At 37.6% G+C, this 23,684-nt stretch overlaps 2 long non-coding RNA genes across 12 annotated transcripts in view; one reads left to right on the forward strand and one right to left on the reverse strand.

The window, feature by feature from the left end:
• Nucleotides 1–329: 329 nt before the first annotated feature.
• Nucleotides 330–23,684, forward strand: part of LOC309649342 — a 31,757-nt gene continuing 8,402 nt past the window's right edge. The window contains exon 1 of the long non-coding RNA XR_014257038.1: nucleotides 330–2,358. This is a non-coding gene — a long non-coding RNA (uncharacterized lncRNA). The remainder of the gene's footprint in view (nucleotides 2,359–23,684) is intronic.
• LOC309649331 overlaps nucleotides 16,216–23,684 on the reverse strand; it is a 230,397-nt gene continuing 222,928 nt past the window's right edge. For 9 of the 11 annotated variants that reach the window (XR_014257014.1, XR_014257015.1, XR_014257016.1 and 6 more), the window contains one exon: nucleotides 16,216–23,676. This is a non-coding gene — a long non-coding RNA (uncharacterized lncRNA). The remainder of the gene's footprint in view (nucleotides 23,677–23,684) is intronic. The other 2 variants (XR_014257023.1, XR_014257024.1) reach the window with 1 other exon arrangement.

The raw sequence follows: 23,684 nt of genomic DNA on the forward strand, positions 1-23,684 counted from the left end.
TATGTTTCCTTTACTGGTGAGCTTTTCCATTCGTAAGTTTCTTGTTTCTAGTTGTGACCTTTTCTTTTCCGCCTAGAGAAGTCCCTGTAGCATTTGTTGCAAAGCTGGTCTGGTGGTGCTGAATTCTCTTAGCTTTTGCTTGTCTGTAAAGCTTTTGATTTCCTTGTTGACTATGAATGAGAGCCTTGCTGGGTTGAGTATTCTTGGTTGTAGGTTCTTCCCTTTCATCACTTTAAATATATCATGCCACTCCCTTCTGGCCTGCAGAGTTTCTGCTGAGAAACGAGCTGATAACCTTATGGAAGTTCCCTTGTATGTTATTTGTTGCTTTTAATACTCTTTCTTTATTTTTTGTCAGTTTGATTACTACGTGTCCCAGCATGTTGCTCCTTGGGTTTATCCTGCCTGAGACTCTCTGCGTTTCCTGGACTTGGATGACTGTTTCCTTTCCTATGTTAAGGAAGTTTTCAGCTATTATCTCTTCAAATATTTTCTCAGGTCCTTTCTCTTTCTCTTCTCCTTCTGGGACCCCTATAATGTGAATGTTGGTGCATTTAATGTTGTCCCAGAGGTCTCCTAGACTGTCCTCATTTCTTTACATTCTCTTTTCTTTATTCTGTTTTGTGATTGTGTTTAGTGATTTCCACCATTCTTTCAGCTCAATTATCCATTCGTCTGCTTCAATTATTCTGCTATTGATTCCTTCTAGTGTATTTTTCATTTCAGTTACTGTATTCTTCATCTCTGTTTGTTTGTTCTTTAGTTCTTCTAGGTCTTTGTTAAACATTTTTTGTATCTTCTCAATCTGTACCTCCATGCTTTTTCCAGGATCTTGGATCATCTTTACAGTAAGTCCTCTACATGAAAACCGTCAAGTTGCGAACTTTCAAAGATGTGAATGTGCGTTCGCATGTCCAGTTACATAAGTTAGTTCACGTGTCTGGTGTACATTTTCATGTGCATTCATCCTCTACAAGTGGTTGTGCTTTTGTGTACAGTAGTGTATAAAGTATAGTAGTACAGTATCTTTATTTCAAGCCGAGGATGTCCAGAAGCAAGCGTAAAAGCAGTGGTGATGTAGCTGGTACTACTGTATTTTTCAAGGTACTGTACTATAAGATTAAAAAAATTTTTGTTTTTGTTTTTTGGCTGTGTTGGGTCTTCATTGCTATGCACGGGCTTTCTCTAGTTGCGGCAAGGAGGGGCTACTCTTCATTGTGGTGCACGGGCTTCTCATTGCGGTGGCTTCTCCTGTTGCAGAGCACGGGCTCTAGATGCGCAGGCTTCAGTAGTTGCAGCACGTGGGCCCTAGAGCGCACGGGCTTCAGTTGTTGTGGCGTGTGGGCTCAGTAGTTACAGTGCACAGGCTCTAGAGCACGTGGGCTTCAGTAGTTGAGGCGTGCAGGCTCAGTAGTTGTGGCTCGCGGGCTCTAGAGTGCAGGCTCAGTAGTTGTGGTGCATGGGCTTAGTTGCTCCATGGCATGTGGGATCTTCCTGGACCAGGGCTTGAACCCGTGTCCCCTGAATTGGCAGGCAGATTCTTAAGCACTGCACCACCAGGGAAGTCCCAAAAATGTTTTATTTTTTGTGTGTGTTTGTTTTTCATGTATTATTTGTGTGAAAAGTATTATAAACCTATTACAGTACAGTACTACGTAGCTGATTGTGTTAGTTGGCTACATAGGCTAACTTTGTTGGATTTACGAACAAATTTGACTTATGAACATGCTCTTGGAACGGAACTCGTTCGTATGTAGAGGACTTACTCTACTATTACTACCCTGAATTCCTTTTTCAGGTACATTGCCTATCTCCACTTCACTTAGTTGTTGTTCTGGGGTTTCATTTTGTTCCGTCATCTGCATCATATTCCTCTGCTGTCTCATTTTGTGTAACTCCGTGATTATGGTTTCCATTCTGCAGGCTGTAGGGTTGTAGTTCTTCTTGCTTCTGCTGTCGGCCCCCTGGTGGGTAAGGCTAAGAGGCTTGTGCAGGTTTCCTGGTGGGAGGGACTGGTACCTGCCCACTCGTGGATGGAGCTGGCTCTTGTCCCTCCAGTGGGCAGGGCCATGTCAGGGGTGTGTTTATCAGGGAGTGGTTTGTTCAGAAAGACTTTAAGCAGGCTGTCTGCTCATGGGTGGGGCTATGTTCCTGCCCTGTTGGTTGTTTGGCCTGAGGCGTCCCAGCGCTGGAGCCGCCAAGCTGTTGGGTGGGGCCAGGTCTTAGTGAGAAAATAGTGGCCTCCAAGAGGGCTCACGCCAATGAGTGCTCACCAGAGCTGCCACTGCCAGTGTCCTTGTCCCCGAAGTGAGTCACAGGTGCCACCTGCTTCTGCAGGAGACCCTCCAGTACTAGCAGGTAAGTCTGGCCCAGTCTTTTATGAGGTCACCACTTTTTACCCTGGGTCTCAGTGCTCACGAGACCCTGTGTGCACCCTCCAAGAGTGGAGTCTGTTTCCCCCAGTCCTGTGGAATTCCTGAGATCAAACTCCACTGGCCTTCAAACTAGATATTCTGGGGGTTCCTCCTCCTATTGCCAGACCCCCAGGCTAGGGAGCCTGATGTGGGGCTCAGAACTTTCACTCCTGTGGGAGAACTTCTGTGGTATAATTGTTTTCCAGTTTGTGGGTTGCCCACCTGTCATGTATGGGTTTTGACTTTATTGCACTTGCACCCCTCCTACTGTCTCGTTGTGGCTTATTCTTTGTCTTTGGATGTAGGGTATCTTTTTTTGGTAGGTTCCAGCATTGTTTTGTTGGTGGTTGTTCAGCAGTTAGTTGTGATTTTGGTGTTTCCATAAGAAGGGGTGAGCTCACATCCTTCTACTCTGCTGTCTTGTCTCTAAAATTCTATTATTATTTTAAGTTCATTATACTCTCTCTGTTTTGAAAGTTGCCATACATCTATTTGGGGGTGAAACTCAAAGTCTCAATTTTTTAAATATCAGGAAAGAAATATATGTATATATAAACTGAATCCAATGCTTAAAAAAATGTACATTTACAATATGAATAAATGCAGATATAGTTTTCTAAATTATTATATAAAGATATTTATATATTACATATAAATATATTTAAAATAAAATATATACATATATTTAAGATATGTATTTTTTAAGCACTGGACACAACAGTTAAGATATTTATGAAGTGGTCATGGAGACAAAGTTATAAAGGGTTTTAAATTAGGTATTTACCTATGTCTTTCTGCTTCTACTCCAGTGCTTTCCTGTTAACTCTGAATACACCAAGGATACATATTATTGAAGATAATTATTTGCTTTGGGAAATATCATGGGTGTTTTTTCCTCCTCTAATGCAAACAATAGCCTGTTCTGTTCATCACATGATTCCTTAAATCAGTCTTGTGAGGAGACATCATGTCTTCAGCAGCAAGGTTAGGATGCAGAACACTGACTTTAAATTGAGCCTCAAGATACCTGAAAGAAAGGACTTTGGGGAGTGGAAACCTAGAAGGCCAATAATCCTCTGCATACTCGTGAAATATAAACCTTGCTCCTCAAACAAACAAACAAATGACTCATTTCCTCAACAACAAAGAAAAAGTAGATCGGATTTTAAGATAAGTCTTTTCCTCCCTGATAAATGTCTCTCTTGTAATTATGGTTGTTTCTATGACAACTTCCATTGCCCTTCAGAACAAGATACTCCCTAAATGCGAATTTTTAAAAGTGAAGCTGCTGCACGTTTTTATGGAAGAGAAAAACCAAATGCTTGTAAATATTGTAATGCAAAGGTAAATTATTTTTTCACCACGATGTTGTGGAATTATCTTTGTGCTTTTCAAGATAGTTCATATATAAATTGATTGACCTGTGGTTTGCCTTTTCTGAAAAGGAGGACATGGGGAATCAAGTAATACAGTTGTAACATGTAATATATATATATATATATATATATATATATATATATATACATTTTAAAAAGTGGTATGAAATTTTAAAGACACCTGTAAAATCAACAGCACAAAATTCTTGATACTTTAGATATTTACTTTATTATTATTTTTTACTTCATTAGTCTATTTTGTAAAATATCTCTGATGATACAGACACATGAAGACATGAAGATATTCTTGTGATCATTGGGATTGTCCTACATGCCAGGATTACAGCAAAGTGTCCCATGGCATTTACATAGTTTGGATATTATTTTCATCTTTGAGATACAAAGGTCAGATAAAAGAGGGAAGGATTAGAGGATAGATCTAGGTATCAGCTATTCTCAGTAAGAATTACAACCTAAGAGAATGTGGAGAAAGGGAACCCTCTAGCACTGTTAGTGGGAATGTAAATTGATACAGCCAATGTGGAGAACAGTATGGAGGTTCCTTAAAAAACTAAATATGGAACTACCATATGACCCAGCAATCCCACTACCGGGCATATACCCAGAGAAAAACATAATTCAAAAGACACATGCACCCCAATGTTCATTGTATCACTATTTACAGTAGCCAGGACATGGAAACAACCTAACTGTCCATCGACAGATGAATGGATAAAGAAGATGTGGTACATATATACAATAAAATATTACTCAGCCATAAACAGGAATGAAATTGGGTCATTTGTAGAGATGTGGATGGACCTAGAGTCTGTCATACAGAGTGAAGTAAGTCAGAAAGAGGAAAACAAATATCATATATTAACACATATATGTGGAATTTAGAAAAATGGTACAGATGAACCTATTTGCAGTGCAGGAATAGAGACGCAGATGTAGAGAATGGACGTGTGGCTACAGGGAGGGAAGGGGAGGGTGGGATGAACTGGGAGATTAGGATGAAATTTCTTCAGACATGTATATCCTATTTTCAGAAGATCATTTAATCAATTTCATTTCACAAAATCAATTTGATTGCTTAGACTTGACTCGATTGACATTCAGTGATTCAAACAATACCTTGAAAAAAAGCCAGGTGACTTGATCTGCCATAGGAGTTATTTTCAGGGTACCCCATTCTCATGGTGGTATTCATGACTTCTGTTGGTGCTGGCCTGTGCCCAGGCATGGCTTGGGATAAAAGCTTGAAGAGCTATTCCATTCACATACAGTGCTAACACGTAAAGAGACTCACTCTTCAGAATCATTTTATTAATATACTCTAGGGTGTGAAGGAATGTTGAAGTTATCTTGGGTAGTGTATAGTCTCCAAAGATTTCTGCCATTTCTTCCCTCCCTTTGCCCACATGCTGCTTCTTATGTCAAGAGATGGGGTCCAAGTCCACCCCTATCCCCAGCCCTCTTGAGTTTGTGCTGTCCTTAGTGACTTGATTGACAAATAGAATGCAGTGGAATGGATGTTCTGGGATTTTGGAGGCTAGTTACAAGATTCTGGCAGATTCCATCTTAGTCTTGTTCTGGGAAAAACCAGGCCATGTAAGGATTCCCTGCCATTCCTCAGATGTTCCCACATCCTTACTGAGACACTTGACATGTGAATCTCCAGTTCCAGCCACCATCTGATGGCTGTTATGTATGGGACCCCAAGTGTGAATTGTCTAGCTGAGCCCTGTCAACCCACATAACTATAACAAATAGTAGTAATTTATTGTGTTAAGCCCCTGTGTTTGGAGGTGGTAGGTTATGCAGCTGTATGTAACCAAACATCTTGACTTCAAATGAGAATATTTAGTGTTTTATTCTATCCATTCAGCATTTTAAAAATTCTCCAAAAGTATCTTCTTGGCATGTTTCTTGTTGTTGTTCATCTAATTAGCACCGTGTTAAACTAAATGCCAAGACTGTCTTGTCTTCAGGCTACATTTCTTGTGTAGGTGTGTGTTTTCTGCAGGGCTGTCAGCTCTACGATGCTACAAGCTTCTCAATTCTTTTAAGACTGCTGCACACATTATTTTCTGGCATGCTTTCTTTATATCCTCTTTGCTGTCTGTCCCTGAACTATTTATAGGAAAAATTGATGTAGGGGAGGAAGCCAAAAAGAGAGCCTACAAGTAATATCAAAGTAGAATATGTATTTATTACTCTCCATGTCATATTAGCTGTTAATAACACAATCTGGTGATTCTCTCCTCAGATCAATTTCCTCAAAATGTACTATAGTTTCTCCTGTGTAAGACTGAAATATTGGCTTCAATTTGCATTTTTCCTGATTACCAGTGAGGTAGAACATTTTCTTTCATTGTGTTTACTGCTTTTCAGGTGAATTGCACATACATATTTTGTACATTACTGATTTTTTAGGATTTCTTTATATAGGCTGCTTGAATAAGCTCCTTGTCTATGTCTTGTGTTTTGAATCTGTTTGTAATTTATTTTATGGCACAGATGTAGCAGGATTTCCTTTATGATTATGCTGCTTTAAGAAAATCTTCCTTACCCATATATCCTAAGGATAATTACCTATGTATTTTCTAGACATTTTAGATTAGCTTTACTCATTGGGTGTTTAGAATATTTGGGCTTAACTTTAGTATGTGATATGAACAAGGATATATATTTTTTCCTATGGATGTTCAATTTTCCCATTAGCATTTAATAAAAAGCCATCATTTCCCAGTGGTTTGTAAAACCACCTCTTTCATAAACCAAGTCTCCACACATGCACCTGAGTATGTGTCTGAGCTCAACTTTCTCTTATTCTGTCTCTGACTATCTATGAATACCATGCTCCTTAAAAAGACAATATTTTAAAATTGTGTTTCTAGATACCTCACAGCATGTTTTCTTTGCTGTTGTGAATGTAAATGTTTTATTACATTTTGATTAGTGAGTAATTAATCATTGCTCTTGACTTCAGTGTATCAAAGGGAATTGCATTTATAACCAAAAGCAGTGATGCTGTTGCTGGGTGGTCTGATTTTTAACCCCAGCACTACCACCTGCTATTGAGTGACTTAGAATTCTGCCCATTTTCTGCCTTAAGCAGTCTGAGGCTAAGTTAAGAAAAGCAATCACGTTTAGGGTTATACTGCTAAATCACTTTAAAGTCCCTTTGAACTGTATCATTTGCTAATTCTCTGTGGAGCAGACATTGCCAATTTGAGATAGCAAGTAGTTCAGTTAAATGAAAGGAAAATGTTATGATTAATCTTGATAGTTGCCAGGAGTTTTGCTAAATGACATAAGCTATTATTATATTGTGATTGGTCCAGCCAACGGACTAGGAAAAATAGTATATTTAAATTGAAAGTGAAGTATGCTTTCCACCGTATTGTGTCACTTGAGTTTCTCTTCAGTTCTAGCACATTTAATATAACATTTTTCTCATTCTGTGTACATCTGCACACACTTTTACCTGATACTCTGCTTTTATATCAAAAAAAGGTTTTCCAATTTAACCATTATTTCTGAAATCCTTTTGGCTTTTTATGTGGATAAATACTACACCCCCACCGTAAGTTAATAAATCTCCCTTTAATACTGGGTCTTTGTCTTCAGAGCACATGTAAGGATTACATTTCTGAAAACCCTTGTGGTTGACTGAAGTCATGTGACTTGGGATGAGTTACTAGCCGTAGTTAATGTATGTCTTTGAGTCAGAGAATTTAATTGTTGGTTTGATACCCTCCAGCGATTATTCCCCCCTTTGGTAATATTTGAAAGGATTGCTGCCCCACTGGCTTGTATCTCTGAGTGAATAAGATGTTCAGAGTCGCCTGCTGCCTGTGATGGCAGAAAATATAACTCAGGCACTGAGATGTGGGGTTATTGCCAAACCTGGCCCATTCTAACTATTATAAATAACAGTATCTAGAAGAGAAGTCTGACTTAATGAAAACTAATATATGTGGCATTAGCATAATAGTTATTAGGCAGACTGGAAGTAAACTGATATTGAAGGCTGTAATAATGGCTATTCTTCTTATTCTATGATGAAAATTTTGGTAAATCTGTAGTTTAAATAATTTGTGAGACAGGGACTTCCCTGGTGGTGCAGTGGTGAAGAATCTGCCTGCCAATGCAGGGGACACGGGTTTGAGCCCTGGTCCGGGAAGACCCCACATGCCGCAGAGCAACTAAGCCGGTGAGCCACAACTACTGAGCCTGCGCTCTAGAGCCCATGAGCCACTGTTACTGAGCCCACGTGCCACAACTACTGAAGTCCTCATGCCTAAAGCTCATGCTCCACAACAGGAGAAGCCACCGCAATGAGAAGCCCACGCACCGCAACAAAGGGTAGCCCCTGCTCGCCGCAACTAGAGAAAGCCCGTGCGCAGCAATGAAGACCCAACGCAGCCAAAAATAAATAAATAAATAGATAGATAGATAAATAAATAAATAAAAATTTTGTGAGACAAAAGACCATAGAGACTATGTAGACTTGGAAGAGGTAACTGCTTTTTATCATCAAATGGTGAAAGATAAATTTCAGAAGGTCTTTGTTCAATAAAGGATGATTGAGCTTAGGCAGCAAGGATCAAATCAAAGGCACGATTCTTACCCATTGTTAAAACTTCTAAGTGGATTAAAAAGACACCTTGTGATTTTTTTTAGGCTGAGTGAGTGTGTGTGTGTGTGTGTGTGTGTGTTTAGGACAATCAAATATATCTTTTGACAAGTTCTTTTGATTTTGAAAAGGTCGTGCTTTCTAGATGAGTTATTTCTAGTAGATCCCAAACTGATTTGGCCATATCAACAGCATATTCCTTTAACAAAATTTCTCTGATTAAACGGATTCAAAAGAAACCTCAATTTCTCATATGGTTAATTTATTGGGTTTTCTTATTCCTAAATAAGGATTTTTTTCTCTGTTGTAAATATTTCTGTTAATTTTCCTTCCAAACTTGTGTGATCCCTTCTGGCAACAAATTGATTTCATTCAGTAGTTACCCAGAATTTCTCACATGGGAGACAGTGATTTTCAGAGACGTTCGCATCATCTTAATAACAAAAATCCATACTTAAACAAATATTTCTGTACATCCTAAGCCAAGGGGCTACTCAAATTGGCTACTGTAATTTCCTATAGTACCTGGGTGAATGTATTTTTCTTTTGAATAATTTCATTTTGGGATTGTTAATAGCTAGTTTAGAGAAATACATTTGATTTTTAAAATATTATTCTAGTATCCTGCTGTCTTGTTGAACTAGTTTAATAGAGATTTTAGTCCTTACAATTTTATGTATAAAAGATCATGCCATCTTTGAATAGAGGTGTCTTCTTACTTTCAGTCTGTATGAATTTTCTTTCTTTTCCTTGCCTAATTGCCCTGACTAGATTCTCTAGTGAAACATTAAATAAAAGTTTTTTTTTTTTTCTGGAGCAGTTTGAGGTTCACATCAAAATGAGAGGAAGGTACAGAGATGTCCCATATACCACATACCTATACTTGCATAGCCTCCTGCGTTATCAGCAGCTCCCACCACAGTGGTATATTGCTTACAACTGATGAACCTATGATGACACATCATTATCACCCAAAGTCCATGGTTTTCATTAAGGTTCACTGTTGGTGTTCATTCTATGGATTTGGACAAATGTATCATGACATATATCCATCATTATAATATCATATGGAGTATTTTCACTGGCCTAAAAATCCTCTGTGTTCTGCCTATTCATCCCTCCCTCCCCAAATCCCTGGCAACCAGTGATCTTTTTACTGTTTCCAAAATGTCATATAGTTAGTATCATACAATATGTAACTTTTTTCAGATTGGCTTCTTTCACTTAGTAATAGGCATTTAAATTTCCTCTATGTCTTTTCATGGCTTAATGGCTCATTTGTTTTTAGTATTGAATATTATTCCATTGTCTAGATGTACCAGTTTATTTATCCATTACCTACTGAAGAGCATCTTGGTTGCTTCCAGGTTTTGGCAATTATGGATGAAGCTGCTAAAACATCCACATACTGGTTTTTGTGTGGACATAAGTTTTCAACTCCTTTGGGTAACTACCAAGGAGTGCAATTGCTAGATCATATTGTTAGAGGATGCTTTTTAAAAATTTTATTGGAGTATAGTTGACTTAAAATGTTGTGTTAGTTTCAGGTGTACAGCGAAGTGAATCAGTTATACATATGCATTTATCTATTCTTTTTCAGATTCTTCCCCATATAGGTCATTACAGAATATTGAGTAGAGTTCCCTGTGCTGTACAGTAGGTCCTTGTTGATTATCTGTTTTATATACAGTAGTGTGTATATGTTCATCCCAATCTCCTAATTTATCACTTCCCCTCATGCTTCCCCTTTGGTAACCATAAGTTTGATTTCGAGATCTGTGAGTCTGTTTTTGTTTTGTAAATAAGTTCATTTGTATCATTTTTTATTAGATTCCACATATAAGAGATACCATGTTATTTGTCTTTCTCTGTCTGACTTCACTTAATATGATAATCTCTAGGTACATCTGTGTTGCTGCAAATGACATTATTTCGTTCCTTTTTATGGCTGTGTAATATTCCATTATATATATATGTGTGTGTGTGTGTATACACACACACACACCACATCTTCTTTATCCATTCATCTGTCAAAGGACATTTAGGTTGCATTCATGTGTTGGCTATTTTAAGTAGTGCTGCAGTGAACATTGGGGTGCATGTATCTTTTTGAATTATGGTTTTCTCTGGATATATGTCCAGGGGTGGGATTGCTGGGACATATGGTAGTTCTGTTGTTAGTTTTTTAAGGAACCTCCATACTGTTTTCCATAGTGGTTGTACCAATTTACATTCCCACCAACATTGCAAGAGGGTTCCCTTTTCTCCACACCCTCTCCAGCATTTACTGTTTATAGATTTTTTGATGATGGCCATTCTGACGAGTGTAACATGATACCTTTTGATTTGCATTTCTCTGATAAATAGTGATGTTGAGCATCTTTTCATGTACTTTTTGGCCATCTGTGTGTCTTCTTTGGAGAAATGTCTATTTAGATCTTCTGCCCATTTTTTGATTGTGTTGTTTATTTTTGATATTGAGCTGCATGAGCTGTTTGTATATTTTGGAGATTAATCCCTTGTCGGTCGCATCATTTGTAAATATTTTCTCCCAATCTGTGGGTTGTATTTTAGTTTTGTTTATAGCTTCCTTTGCTGTGCAAAAGCTTTTAAATTTAATTAGGTCCCATTTATTTATTTTTGTTTTTATTTTCATTAGTCTAGGAGGTGGATCCCAAAAAGATCTTGCTGTGATTTATGTCATAGTGTTCTGCCTATGTTTTCCTCTAAGAGTTTTATAGTTTCTGGTCCTACATTTAGGTCTTTAGTCCATTTTGAGTTTATTTTTGTGTATGGTGTTAGGGAGTGTTCTAATTTCATTCTTTTACATGTAGCTGTCCAGTTTTCCCAGCACCACTTATTGAAGAGACTGTCTTTTGTCCATTGTATATTCTTGCCTCCTTTGTTACAGATTAGTTGACCATAGGTGTGTGGGTTTATCTCTGGACTTTCTATCCTGTTCCATTGATCTATATATTTTTTTTGTGCCAGTACCATACTGTTTTGATGACTGTAGCTTTGTAGTATAGGCAGAGGTCAGGGAGCCTGATTCCTCCAGCTCCGTTTTTCTCTCTCAAGATTGCTTTGGCTATTCAGGGTCTTTTATGTTCCCATACAAATTATAAATTTTTTTGTTCTAGTTCTGTGAAAAATGCCATTGGTAATTTGATAGGGATTGCATTGAATCTGTAGATTGCTTTAGGTAGTATAGTCACTTTGACAATATTGATTCTTCCAATCCAAGAACATGGTATATTTCTCCAATTGTGTCATGTTTGATTTCTTTCATTAGCATCTTCTAGTTTTCTGAGTACAGGTCTTTTGCCTCCTTAGGTAGGTTAATTCCTAGGTATTGTATTCTTTTTGATGTGATGGTTAATGGGATTGTTTCCTTAATTTCTCTTTCTGATCTTTCATTGTTAGTATGTAGAAATGCAATAGATTATTGTGTATTAATTTTGTATCCTGCAACTTTACCAAATTCATTGATGAGCTCTAGTAGTTTTCTGGTAGCATCTTTAGGATTTTCTATGTATGGTTTCATGCCATCTGCAAACAGTGACAGTTTTACTTCTTCTTTTCCAGTTTGGATTCCTTTTATTCCTTTTTCTTCTTTTTTCTTCTCTGATGGCCGTGGCTAGGACTTCCAAAACTATGTTGAATAAAAGTGGCAAGAGTGGGCATCCTTGTCTTGTTCCTGATCTTAGAGGAAATGCTTTCAGCTTTTCACCATTGAGAATGTTAGCTGTGGGTCTGTCATATATGGCCTTTATTATGTTGAGGTAGGTTCCCTCTATGCCCGCTTTCTGGAGAGTTTTTATCATAAATGGGTGTTGGATTTTGTCAGAAGTTCTTTCTGCATCTATTGAGATGATCATATTGTTTTTATTTTTCAGTTTGCTAATGTGTTGTATCACATTGATTGATTTGTATATGTTGAAGAATCCTTCTCTCCCTGGAATAAATCTCACTTGATCATGGTGTATGATCCTTTTAATACATTGTTGGATTCAGTTCAGGGTTTTTGCATCTATGTTCATCAGTGATATTGGCCTGTAATTTTCTTTTTTGTGAGATATCTTTGTTTGGTTTTGGTATCAAGGCAATGGTGGCCTCATAGAATGAGCTTGGGAGTGTTCCTTCCTCTGCAGTCTTTTGGAAAAGTTTCAGAAGGATAGGTGTTAACTCTTCTCTAAATGTTTGATAGAATTCGCCTGTGAAGCCATCTGGTCTGGGACTTTTGTTTGTTGGAAGTTTTTTAATAACAGCTTCAATTTCAGTACTTGTGTTTGCTCTGTTCATTTTTTCTATTTCTTCCTGATTCATTCTTAGGAGATTGTACTTTTCTAAGAATTTGTCCATTTCTTCTAGGTTGTCCATTTTTTGGCATATAGTTGCTTGTAGTAGAGGATGTTTAGTTTTGTAAGAAGCCGCCGAACTGTCTTCCAAAGTGACTGTGCCATTTTGCATTCCTATCAGCAGTGAATGGGAGACATTATAGCTCCACATCCTCACCAGGATTTGGTGTTGTCAGTGTTCTGAATTTGGGATATTCTAGTAGGTTTGTTTGCATTTCCCTGATGACATATGATGTGGAATATCTTTTGATATGCTTATTTGCCATCTGTATATCTTCTTTGGTGAGATGTCTGTTAATGACTGGCCTATTTTTTAATCAGGATTTTTAATTTACTCTTGAGTTTTACAAGTTCTGTGTATATTGGGGGTAACAGTCCTTTATCAGATGTGTCTTTTACAAATATTTTCTCCCAGTACGGGGCTTTTCTCTTATTCTCTTGACATTGTCTTTTCTCTAGTGAGTTTTTAACTTCAGTTGTTATACTTTTCAACTCCAGAGTTTGCATTTCTTTTTTAAAAAATAAGTTCTATCTTCTTATTGTTATTTTCTATTTGATGAGACACTGTTATCATATCTTAACATTTTTTTTAACATTTATTGGAGTATAATTGCTTTACAATGTTGTGTTAGTTTCTGCTTTATAAGAAAGTGCATCAGCTATACATGCACATATATCCCCATATCTCCTCCCTCTTGCGTCTCCCTCCCACCCTCCCTATCCCACCCCTCTAGGTGGTTACAAAGCACCGAGCCAATCTCCCTATGCTATGCGGCTGCTTCCCACTAGCTATCTGTTTTACATTTGGTAGTGTGTACAAGTCCATGCCACTCTCTCACTTCGTCCCAGCTTACCCTTCCCCCTCCCCGTGTCCTTAAGTCCATTCTCTATGTCTGCATCTTTATTCCTGTCCTGGCCCTAGGTTCTTCAGAACCATTTTTTTAGATTCCATATATATGTGTTAGCATACAGTATTTCTTTTTCTCTTTCTGACTTATTTTACTCTGTATGAAAGACTCTAGGTCCATCCACCTCACTACAAATAACTCAATTTCGTTTCTTTTTATGGCTGAGTAATATTCCATTGTATATATGTGCCACATCTTCTTTATCCATTCATCTGTCGATGGACACTTAGGTTGCTTCCATGTCCTGGCTATTGTAAATAGAGCTGCAATGAACATTGTGGTACATGACTCTTTTTGAATTATGGTTTTCTCCAGGTATATGCCCAGTAGTGGGATTGCTGGGTCATATGGTAGTTCTATTTTAGTATTTTAAGGAACCTCCATACTGTTCTCCATAGTGGCTGTATCAATTTACATTCCCACCAACAGTGCAAGAGGGTTCCCTTTTCTCCATACCCTCTCCAGCATTTATTGTTTGTAGATATTTTGATGATGGCCATTCTGACGGGTGTGAGGTGATACCTCATTGTAGTTTGATGTGCATTTCTCTAATTAGTGATGTTGAGCATTCTTTCATGTGTTTGTTGGTGATCAGTATATCTTCTTTGGAGAAATGTCTATTTAGGTCTTCTGCCCATTTTTGGATTGGTTTGTTTGTTTTTTTGATATTGAGCTTCATGAGCAGCTTGTAAATTTTGGAGATTAATCCTTTGTCAGTTGCTTCATTTGCAAATATTTTCTCCCATTCTGTGGGTTCTCTTTTCGTCTTGTTTATGGTTTCCTTTGCTGGGCAAAAGCTTTTAAGTTTCTTTAGGTCCCATTTGTTTATTTTTCTTTTTATTTCCATTTCTCTAGGAGGTGGGTCAAAAAGGATCTTGCTGTGATTTATGTCATAGAGTGTTCTGCCTATGTTTTCCTCTAAGAGTTTTATAGTGTCTGGCCTTACATTTAGGTCTTTAATCCATTTTGAGTTTATTTTTGTGTATGGTGTTAGGGAGTGTTCTAATTTCATTCTTTTACATGTAGCTGTCCAGTTTTCCCAGCACCACTTATTGAACAGGCTCTCTTTTCTCCATTGTATATTCTTCCCTCCTTTATCAAAAATAAGGTGACCATATTTGTGTGGGTTTATCTCTGGGCTTTCTGTCCTGTTCCATTGATCTATATTTCTGTTTTTGTGCCAGTACCATACTGTCTTGATTACTGTAGCTTTGTGGTATAGTCTGAAGTCAGGGAGCCTGATTCCTCCAGCTCCATTTTCTTTCTCAAGATTCCTTTGGCTATTTGGGGTCTTTTGTGTTTCCATACAGATTGTGAAATTTTTTGTTCTACTTTTGTGAAAAATGCCATGGTAGTTTGATAGGGATTGCATTGAATCTGTAGATTGCTTTGGGTAGTATAGTCATTTTCACAGTGTTGATTCTTCCAATCCAAGAACATGGTATATCTCTCCATCTGTTTGTATCATCTTTAATTTCTTTCATCAGTGTCTTATAGGTTTCTGCATACGGGTCTTTTGTCTCCTTAGGTAGGTTTATTCCTAGGTATTTTATTCTTTTTGTTGCCATGGTAAATGGGAGTGTTTCCTTAATTTCACTTTCAGATTTTTCATTATTAGTGTATAGGAATGCAAGAGACTTCTGTGCATTAATTTTGTATCCTGCTACTTTACCAAATTCATTGATTAGCTCTAGGAGTTTTCTGGTAGCGTCTAAGGTTTCTCTATGTATAGTATCATGTCATCTGCAAACAGTGACAGCTTTACTTCTTCTTTTCTGATTTGGATTCCTTTTATTTCTTTTTCTTCTCTGATTGCTGTGGCTAAAACTTCCAAACTGTGTTGAATAGTAGTGGTGAGAGTGGGCAACCTTGTCTTGTTCCTGATCTTAGTGGAAACGGTTTCAGTTTTTCACCATTGAGAATGATGTTGGCTGTGGGTTTGTCATATATGGTCTTTATTATGTTGAGGTAAGTTCCCTGTATGCCTTCTTTCTGGAGGGTTTTTATCATAAATGGGTGTTGAATTTTGTCAAAAGCTTTCTCTGCATCTATTGAGATGATCATATGGTTTTTCTCCTTCAATTTGTTAATATGGTGTATCACATTGATTGATTTGCGTATATTGAAAAATCCTTGCATTCCTGGGATAACCCCACTTGATCATGGTGTATGATCCTTTTAATGTGCTGTTGGATTCTGTTTGCTAGTATTTTGCTGAGGATGTTTGCATCTATGTTCATCAGTGATATTGGCCTGTAGTTTTCTTTCTTTGTGACATCTTTGTGTGGTTTTGGTGTCCGGGTGATGTTGACCACATAGAATGAGTTGGAGAGTGTTCCTCCCTCTGCTATATTTTGGAAGAGTTTGAGAAGGATGGGTGTTAGCTCTTCTTAAATGTTTGATAGAATTCACCTGTGAAGCCATCTGGTCCTGGGCTTTTGTTTCTTGGAAGATTTTTTATCACAGTCTCAGTTTCAGTGCTTGTGATTGTTCTGTTTATATTTTCTGTTTCTTCCTGGTTCAGTCTCAGAAGGTTGTGCTTTTCTAAGAATTTGTTCATTTCTTCCAGGTTGTCCATTTTATTGGCATATAGTTGCTTGTAGTAATTTCTCATGATCCTTTGTATTTCTGCAGTGTCAGTTGTTACTTCTTTTTGATTTCTAATTCTATTGATTTGAATCTTCTCCCTTTTCTTTATGAGTCTGGCTAATGGTTTATCAATTTTGTTTATCTTCTCCAAGAACCAGCTTTTAGTTTTATTGATCTTTGCTATTGTTTCCTTCATTTCTTTTTCATTTATTTCTAATCTGATCTTTATGATTTCTTTCCTTCTGCTAACTTTGGAGGGTTTTTTGTTCTTCTTTCTCTAATTGCTTTAGGTGTAAGGTTAGGTTGTTTATTTGAGATGTTTCTTGTTTCTTTAGGTAGGATTGTATTGCTATAAACTTCCCTTTTAGAACTGCTTTTGCTGCATCCCGTAGGTTTTGGGTCATTGTGTTTTCATTGTCATATGTTTCTAGGTATTTTTTGATTTCTTCTTTGATTTCTTCAGTGATCTCTTGGTTATTAAGTAGTGTATTGTTTAGCCTCCATGTGTTTGTATTTTTTACCGATTTTTTCCTGTAATCGATATCTAGTCTCATAGAGTTGTGGTCGGAAAACATACTTGATATGATTTCAGTTTTCTTAAATTTACCAAGGCTTGATTTGTGACCCAAGATATGATCTGTCCTGGAGAATGTTCCATGAGCACTTGAGAAGAAAGTGTATTCTGTTGTTTTTGGATAGAATGTCCTATAAATATCAATTAAGTCCATCTTGTTTAATGTATCATTTAAAGCTTGTGTTTCCGTATTTATTTTCATTTTGGATGATCTGTCCATTGGTGAAAGTGGGGTGTTAAAGTCCCCTACTATGATTGTGTTACTGTCGATTTCCCCTTTTATGGCTTTTAGCATTATGTTTAATTTTTTAAAGATGTTTTCTGGTTCTCGTAACAGTTATAATGTCTAATAACATATCCATAATATCTGAAGTCTGGGGTCAGATTTTGAAAAAAAACTATATTTTAGTCTGAAAGGTGTTGGATTTTATCAAATGCTGCCTAAGCATTACCTCTGAGTCAGCATGAGCCACATTTTGCTGAGGTTGTCCTTTTGCTGAGGCTGGCCCTCTTGGCCAGCTAGATTTTATCCTCTACCATGTTATGTGTGTATGCCTTAGAGGCTAATACTATAGAACAAGTTTAGGTTTTTCCCCTCTATTCAGGCCAGTAGCTTGAAACGCCCTCTCCAGTCACTCCTGGAAGGGCAAGTCTTGGGCATGCATGCAGTATTCCAGACTGCCAGGGATGGTCGTGATTTTCTTTTGAAGCCCAGATTTCTAAGGGTTGCCCCTGGATCAGAGTTGCTAATTGTTCAGCCAGTGTTTGCTCAGACCTTGTGCTTGATCCCCTAGTGACAGTGAGGCTTCCGTCCTGTTGATGGATCTGTGTGTGACGTGGGGAATGTTTTTAGTCTTTGTCACGCTGTGTTCTCATTGGTCCTCAGTGGTGCAGCCTAGCACGTGTCCACAGCCTTCTCAACCCCCAGTACTGACTGTGAAGCCAGGATGACTCTAATTGCCTATATCTTTCCTTGATCCTCTCTGTTAAACTTCTAAGTGTTCTGACGTTTTGCTTTTGGCCATCATTATCAAGGAGTCCCATGTTCCCTCTTAAACACCCTCCACCAAGATCTCCATTGCTTCATCAATCTCTTTAGTTGGAGCCTTCTCCACGTTCTTTTCCAAACACAGTCGGTCCCCTCAGGCAGAACAGCAGAGCACATCATGTATAGAGCCTGCTTTTGTTCCCTGGCAGAACCTCTGGGCCACTGTACAGGAGCTGGGGGTAAGGACAGTGGTCCCCTTCTCCCATGTGACACCTGTAAAAGCAGGTGCTGGGTGGGTAGTATAACCTAATGGGCTTGGCTTCTCCCTCCAGCATGAAAATTCTACCTTAAGAGCAAGATGGGGCAGAGACAGTTAGGGCCAAGCATTCTCAACCTGCTATGTTTGGAGTAGAGCTTCCATCCCTACATGGGAGAAGGGGAGCCTGGTCCTTTCAGCCACACCTTCCAGGAAAAGAGTTTCTGCAACCAGGAGCCAAAGGAAATTAGAAATGCTGGTGACTTACCCCTTTTGCAATGAACTGTAGCTTTAGCCAGTGAACTGGGGGTGGGGGGGGAGAGGGAACCCTATATTTTCAGCTGCACCACAAAGAATAGTGCATCTGTCTACTGGGGGGTGTGAGAGGGAATGGGTCGTGGCTCAAATGCCACAGATTTTCACTGTTCTTATCAAGTACCCAGCCTTGATTTCTATATCCCAGGTCTCACTAGGAATCAAGGATTCTCGTAGAAAAGCCTGATGTCAGGGTTGGGATAGGAAAAGTGCAAGATAAGCCTGGAACATCTTATTGTGCCAAAAAATAAATCAGTGTTTGAAATATCATGGGGACATGTCACAAGCCAGTTTGAAGGGGCTCCCTGTGGCAAAATCTGGAACAATCTGAGCACCAGAATAATGATAGTAACAGAATTCAGAAAATAACATATGTAAATATAAATCTATACTGATAAAAAAAAATGGGAGAAAAGAGGAAGCTCTGTAGAAGAATTCTATAAATTCTATTATTCTGTAAGAATAATAAATACAGAAATAATGCTTTATTATAAAATCACCTTTCTGCCACCATCATACTAAGGATTGATTCAGACAAGATCATTAATAGATGCTAAAAATAGTGGATGAAATTTGAATGAACAGAATATTTACATAATCTCAAAGTTTCTCCTTTGAGTTACTAATTAATCACAAAGGAAAAAAAAAGAGTAACTTTATAGGGAAAAAACCTGGTAGACACCACCTACTGAAGTGATCAACTTAGCATCACCCATAAATAGACAAACTGATATCTTGTGTCTTCTAGAATAATTCCCTGGGAGGACACAGCATTGCATCTGTGATGCTCCTGCTAAGAATGCATGGCCTGGATCTAGTCGTGAGGAAACATCAGGCAAATATAACTTGAAGGACTTTCAATAATTGGTCTGTGTTCTTCAAAAATCTTAAAATCATTAAAGGAAAGAAAGGCTGCTAGGAATTTCCCGGCGGTCCAGTGGTTAAGGCTCCGTGCTTCCACTGCAGGGGGCCTGGGTTTGATCCCCGGTCGGGGAACTAAGATCCCACAAGCACACGGACAAAAAAAATAAAAAGAAAAAAAGGTTGAAAATTGATTCTGGATTGGACTTGGACCAAGAAAAAAATTGTTATGAGGGATATGATTAGGACAATTGGTACTACACAATTTGAATATGAACTGTGGAATATATAATAGTATTGAGTCAGTATTAAGTATCCTGAGTTTGATAAATATACTGTGACTGCATAAGAGAAAATCCATACTTTAGGAAAAAAGTCACTGAATTTATTTATGGAAAAAGAGAGGTGATGTCTATAAATTATACCCGAATCATTCAGAAATGTTTATGTAACCAGAATATGTTGATAACAAGAGTCATTAGAAAAGTATATAGTATTTGACCCAGAAATACCACCATATGAAATTTATTTGTCCTAAAATAAATGGAGAAAAATCCATTCGTATCACTATTCAACTACAGGTTAATTTCATTGATTTTTAATTGAAGTATAGTTGATTTACAAAGTTGTGCTAATTTCTGCTGTACAGCAAAGTGACTCAGTTATACACATATATACATTCTTTTTTAATATTCTTTTCCATTATGGTTTATCCCAGAAGGTTGGATATAGTTCCCTGTACTATACAGTAGGACCTTGTTGTTTATCCATTCTAAATGTAATAGTTTGCCTCTGCTAACCCCAGACTCCCAGTGCATCCCTCTCCCTCCCACCTTCCCCCTTGGCAACCACAAGTCTGTTCTCTATGTCTGTGAGTCTGTTTCTGTTTTGTAGATAGGTTCATTTATGCCATATTTTAGATTCCACATATAAGTGATATCATATGGTATTTCTCTCTGACGTACTTCACTTAGTATGATCATCTCTAGGTCCATACATGTTGCTGCAAATGGCATTATTTCATTCTTTTTTATGGCTGAGTAGTATTCCATTGTATATATTTACCATATCTTCTTTATCCATTCCTCTGTCCATGGACATTTAGGTTGTTTCCAAGTCTTGGCTATTGTGAATAGTGCTGCTATGAGCACAGGGGTGCATGTATCTTTTTGAATTATAGTTTTGTCTGGATATATGCCCAGGAGTGGGATTGCTGGATCATATGGAAACTCTTTTTTAAAGGAACCTCCATACTGTTCTCCATAGTGGCTATGCCAACTTGCATTCCCACCAACAGTGTAGGAGGGTTCCCTTTCTCCACACCCTCTCCAGCATTTGTTATTTGAACTACAGGTTAATTTTAATAATTTGTTTTAAATAGGAACAGGTTAAATTTCTACTACCCAGAACGAAAGAATGGTTAGGAAACTCTGCTTCCTCGACTTGGTATAATATGAATCCACTCAATACCATTACGAAATGTATGGTAATGGCAAAAATGCTTATGTTAACATAATCATATAAAAACATTGATAGCTGTATAAAATTAGTATGTGAGCTTGGAGCTGAAAGAAATTTGCAAATAATTTAATTTGTGATGGAATTCATTTTTCTTTATCTTCTTTATTCCTGCGTTAATGTTCTTTCATAAAATGAGAATAAAAATAGTGAAGAGATCTGTTTGTTTTAAAGTCCAGCACAAATAAACTGCAAATGTTCTGAGTCTATAGTCATTGAATTCAAGTGAATTCATTTTTATGGGCATTAAAGGAAATGGAAACAATGATGGTTGTAGTGTTCAACCAATTCAGATTGAGGATGGATTACCAGTTTGTTAAGAAAATATAACCACCTTCTCACACAGCCCCAGAGAGCCCACAGTGAGTCCGTGAAAAAAGACTACTCCACTTTATTTCCTTTTTTAGAGGAGCAGGTGTAGATAAAAAAGCACGTCCCAAGTTCTCTTTGCTTTGTTTGACATAATTGAGCTCAGTTGGATACATTCATGATGTGTACACTAGGCAGTGGTGGAGGAAACAAAGGTTTTGGCAAGGAATTTTTTGAAGAAGCTCAAACTACAACAACAAACAAACAAGCCAACCTCATTTGCAAACCACTAGTGTTATAGTCATGCGAACAGAAAATAAAAGGAGGCAAAAGAAAGGAAAAAATACTCAGTTTCTGCTTTTGTATTGACATAAAAAAATCAGACATAAGACAGTTGTTCTAAGAAATTATGAAAAAAGAAAATGTCATCAGAAGAGTTAATATCAGATAAAATATTGACTAAATATAACTTCAGCTTCGTTCTCACGAGCGTATTTTCAGATCTAAATAAACTATAAGTTAATATCCTGAACCTAGGTTTCGAAAGGACTGCAAAATCCACTGGAGCCAGTACAAAACAAAACAAGACCATTTTAAAAGTTGGGTTTGTTTATTTGTCAGCTTCAAAAACATACCAGTGAAGAATTTTCCCTGAGTAGTTAGTTAGACAAGGGGAAAGTCCTGGGTTTCAAAGGTTTAGAAGAGGATTTCATGGTGGGCTTTCCGATTAAGGATTGAAAGCAGATAGGGTAATGCGTCCATAGGTCTATTCATGATTAGTTAAAACAAATCGCATTGCTCCTTGGTCAGGAAAGAGTCTCCAGTCAGGTCCAATGCCAGGCTAGCATACGTGGGGGTCACTCAAATTTGGTGATTCTTTAAAAATGCCAGCTGGTTAGAATTTTAGTGAAATAGTTTTCATTTTGATATCTCCTAGGCAAGTGCTGCTGTAAGGGAAAACTTTTCCTTTTACACAATTATAATTAAAGAAAGCTTTCTAGTAGATTGATCTTGGAGAAGTAATGGGATGTAATATTGTCAAGAGTGTTTATTCCCAGCTAAATTACATTGGAGAAAGTCTATTTCAAAAGCCATTCAATCCGTGAGTTACATAAGCAATGACTAAAAATGACTAAAGGGGATAATCTCAAAGGAGAGTAACAGCCCATGCTCAATCTAAATCAGAAATCAGCCATCACAAATTGATCTTTACCAATTATATAGATAGAGATACCATATGTGTGCACATACATATATATGTATACATTTACAAAATATACGTATTATAGGTATATGTAAATAAACTTAATGTATTTGAAGTATAAGAGTAATAAAAGAAAAACCTAGGTACCTCTTATTCAGTTCAAGAAATCACACAGTCCACTCTTTCCAGTGACGCCCCCCCCGTTTAATCATTAACTTACTTTACTTCATAGTTTTACATACATGCATAGATGTATAAATTAAATTACTTTTAGTTTTAAGACCTAAAATCAGGTTTGATTCTGCAATCTATATTTAGTTTATAAATTTTATAACATTTCAGAAAAAAATAAAGTATCATACTATTGATAAGGTTTTAGAATCTAGGAAATATGGTCAACTAGGCATTTTTATGACCTAAAAGAATCAAATATTTAGCATTCTAAGTGGGTAGGGGGAAAAAGAATGTAATATTTATATAATATTATAGGGGAGGAAGAAGTGTAATATTTATAACAGCAAGCTTTATTCTTGTAGGGGAAGGAACAAAACCTTTCTCCCGCACCCTCCTAAGTTCTCTGGCTGGGGCCCTGCAAAGAGAGATCCACAAGAGAAAAACAGAAGTTTATTAACATGTGTGTCTCCCATATACAAGGGAGCACTTGGTGCGGAGTAACTCGAAGGGGTGGTTAGAACTTGGGCTTACTTGGCATCTTAACAAAGAACAATACATTTTTAGAGAATTGATAAGACAAAGGAAAGGACTTTGAGTTTCCAGGGCAGCAAATTGTGGGAAGGTAAATACATGGGGAAATAATGGAAGATAAGGGTGATTAGTCACCTCTGTTATATAGATTCCACGCGTGCCATCTCTGGGCTCATCAGGGTCTAGAGTTTAGAGTTGTCCCGGGTGACTAACTTCTGTCCTTCCTGGTAGAGAGGAGACAGGACACCTTTACAAACTTAGGTCCTGCTTTTCGGCAAATGGGGGAACGCAGAGAGCTTTCCTTGTAGCTGCTTCTTCTCAGTTGCCATCAGCTCAAATTAATCCTTATGCCAGAGTGCCATTTTCAGGTGGCATACCCTGCTACTCTCCAGTATTCGATAAGAATTATAATAAAAACCAGGAGGATGTAGAATACGAAAAATAGGGTATGGACTTTGAAAACTAGAGTAATAATTCATTGTTATTATGCACATTATTGATCTTTGACAAGTGATTAAATAGCCATCAAGTATGTTTCCATGAATCTGTGTCGTAGATCGGTTTCATTTCCTTTTTTGTTAGAAGTCGCTGTTCCTTAGTAGACTCTTCAGAGCCGAATAGTAAAGGATAATAAAGGCTCCAGGAGAAGGAGGAACCTGTGGGA

This window comes from Balaenoptera physalus (genome assembly GCF_965194825.1).
Source record: "Balaenoptera physalus genome assembly, chromosome: 19".
NCBI lineage: Eukaryota > Metazoa > Chordata > Mammalia > Artiodactyla > Balaenopteridae > Balaenoptera > Balaenoptera physalus.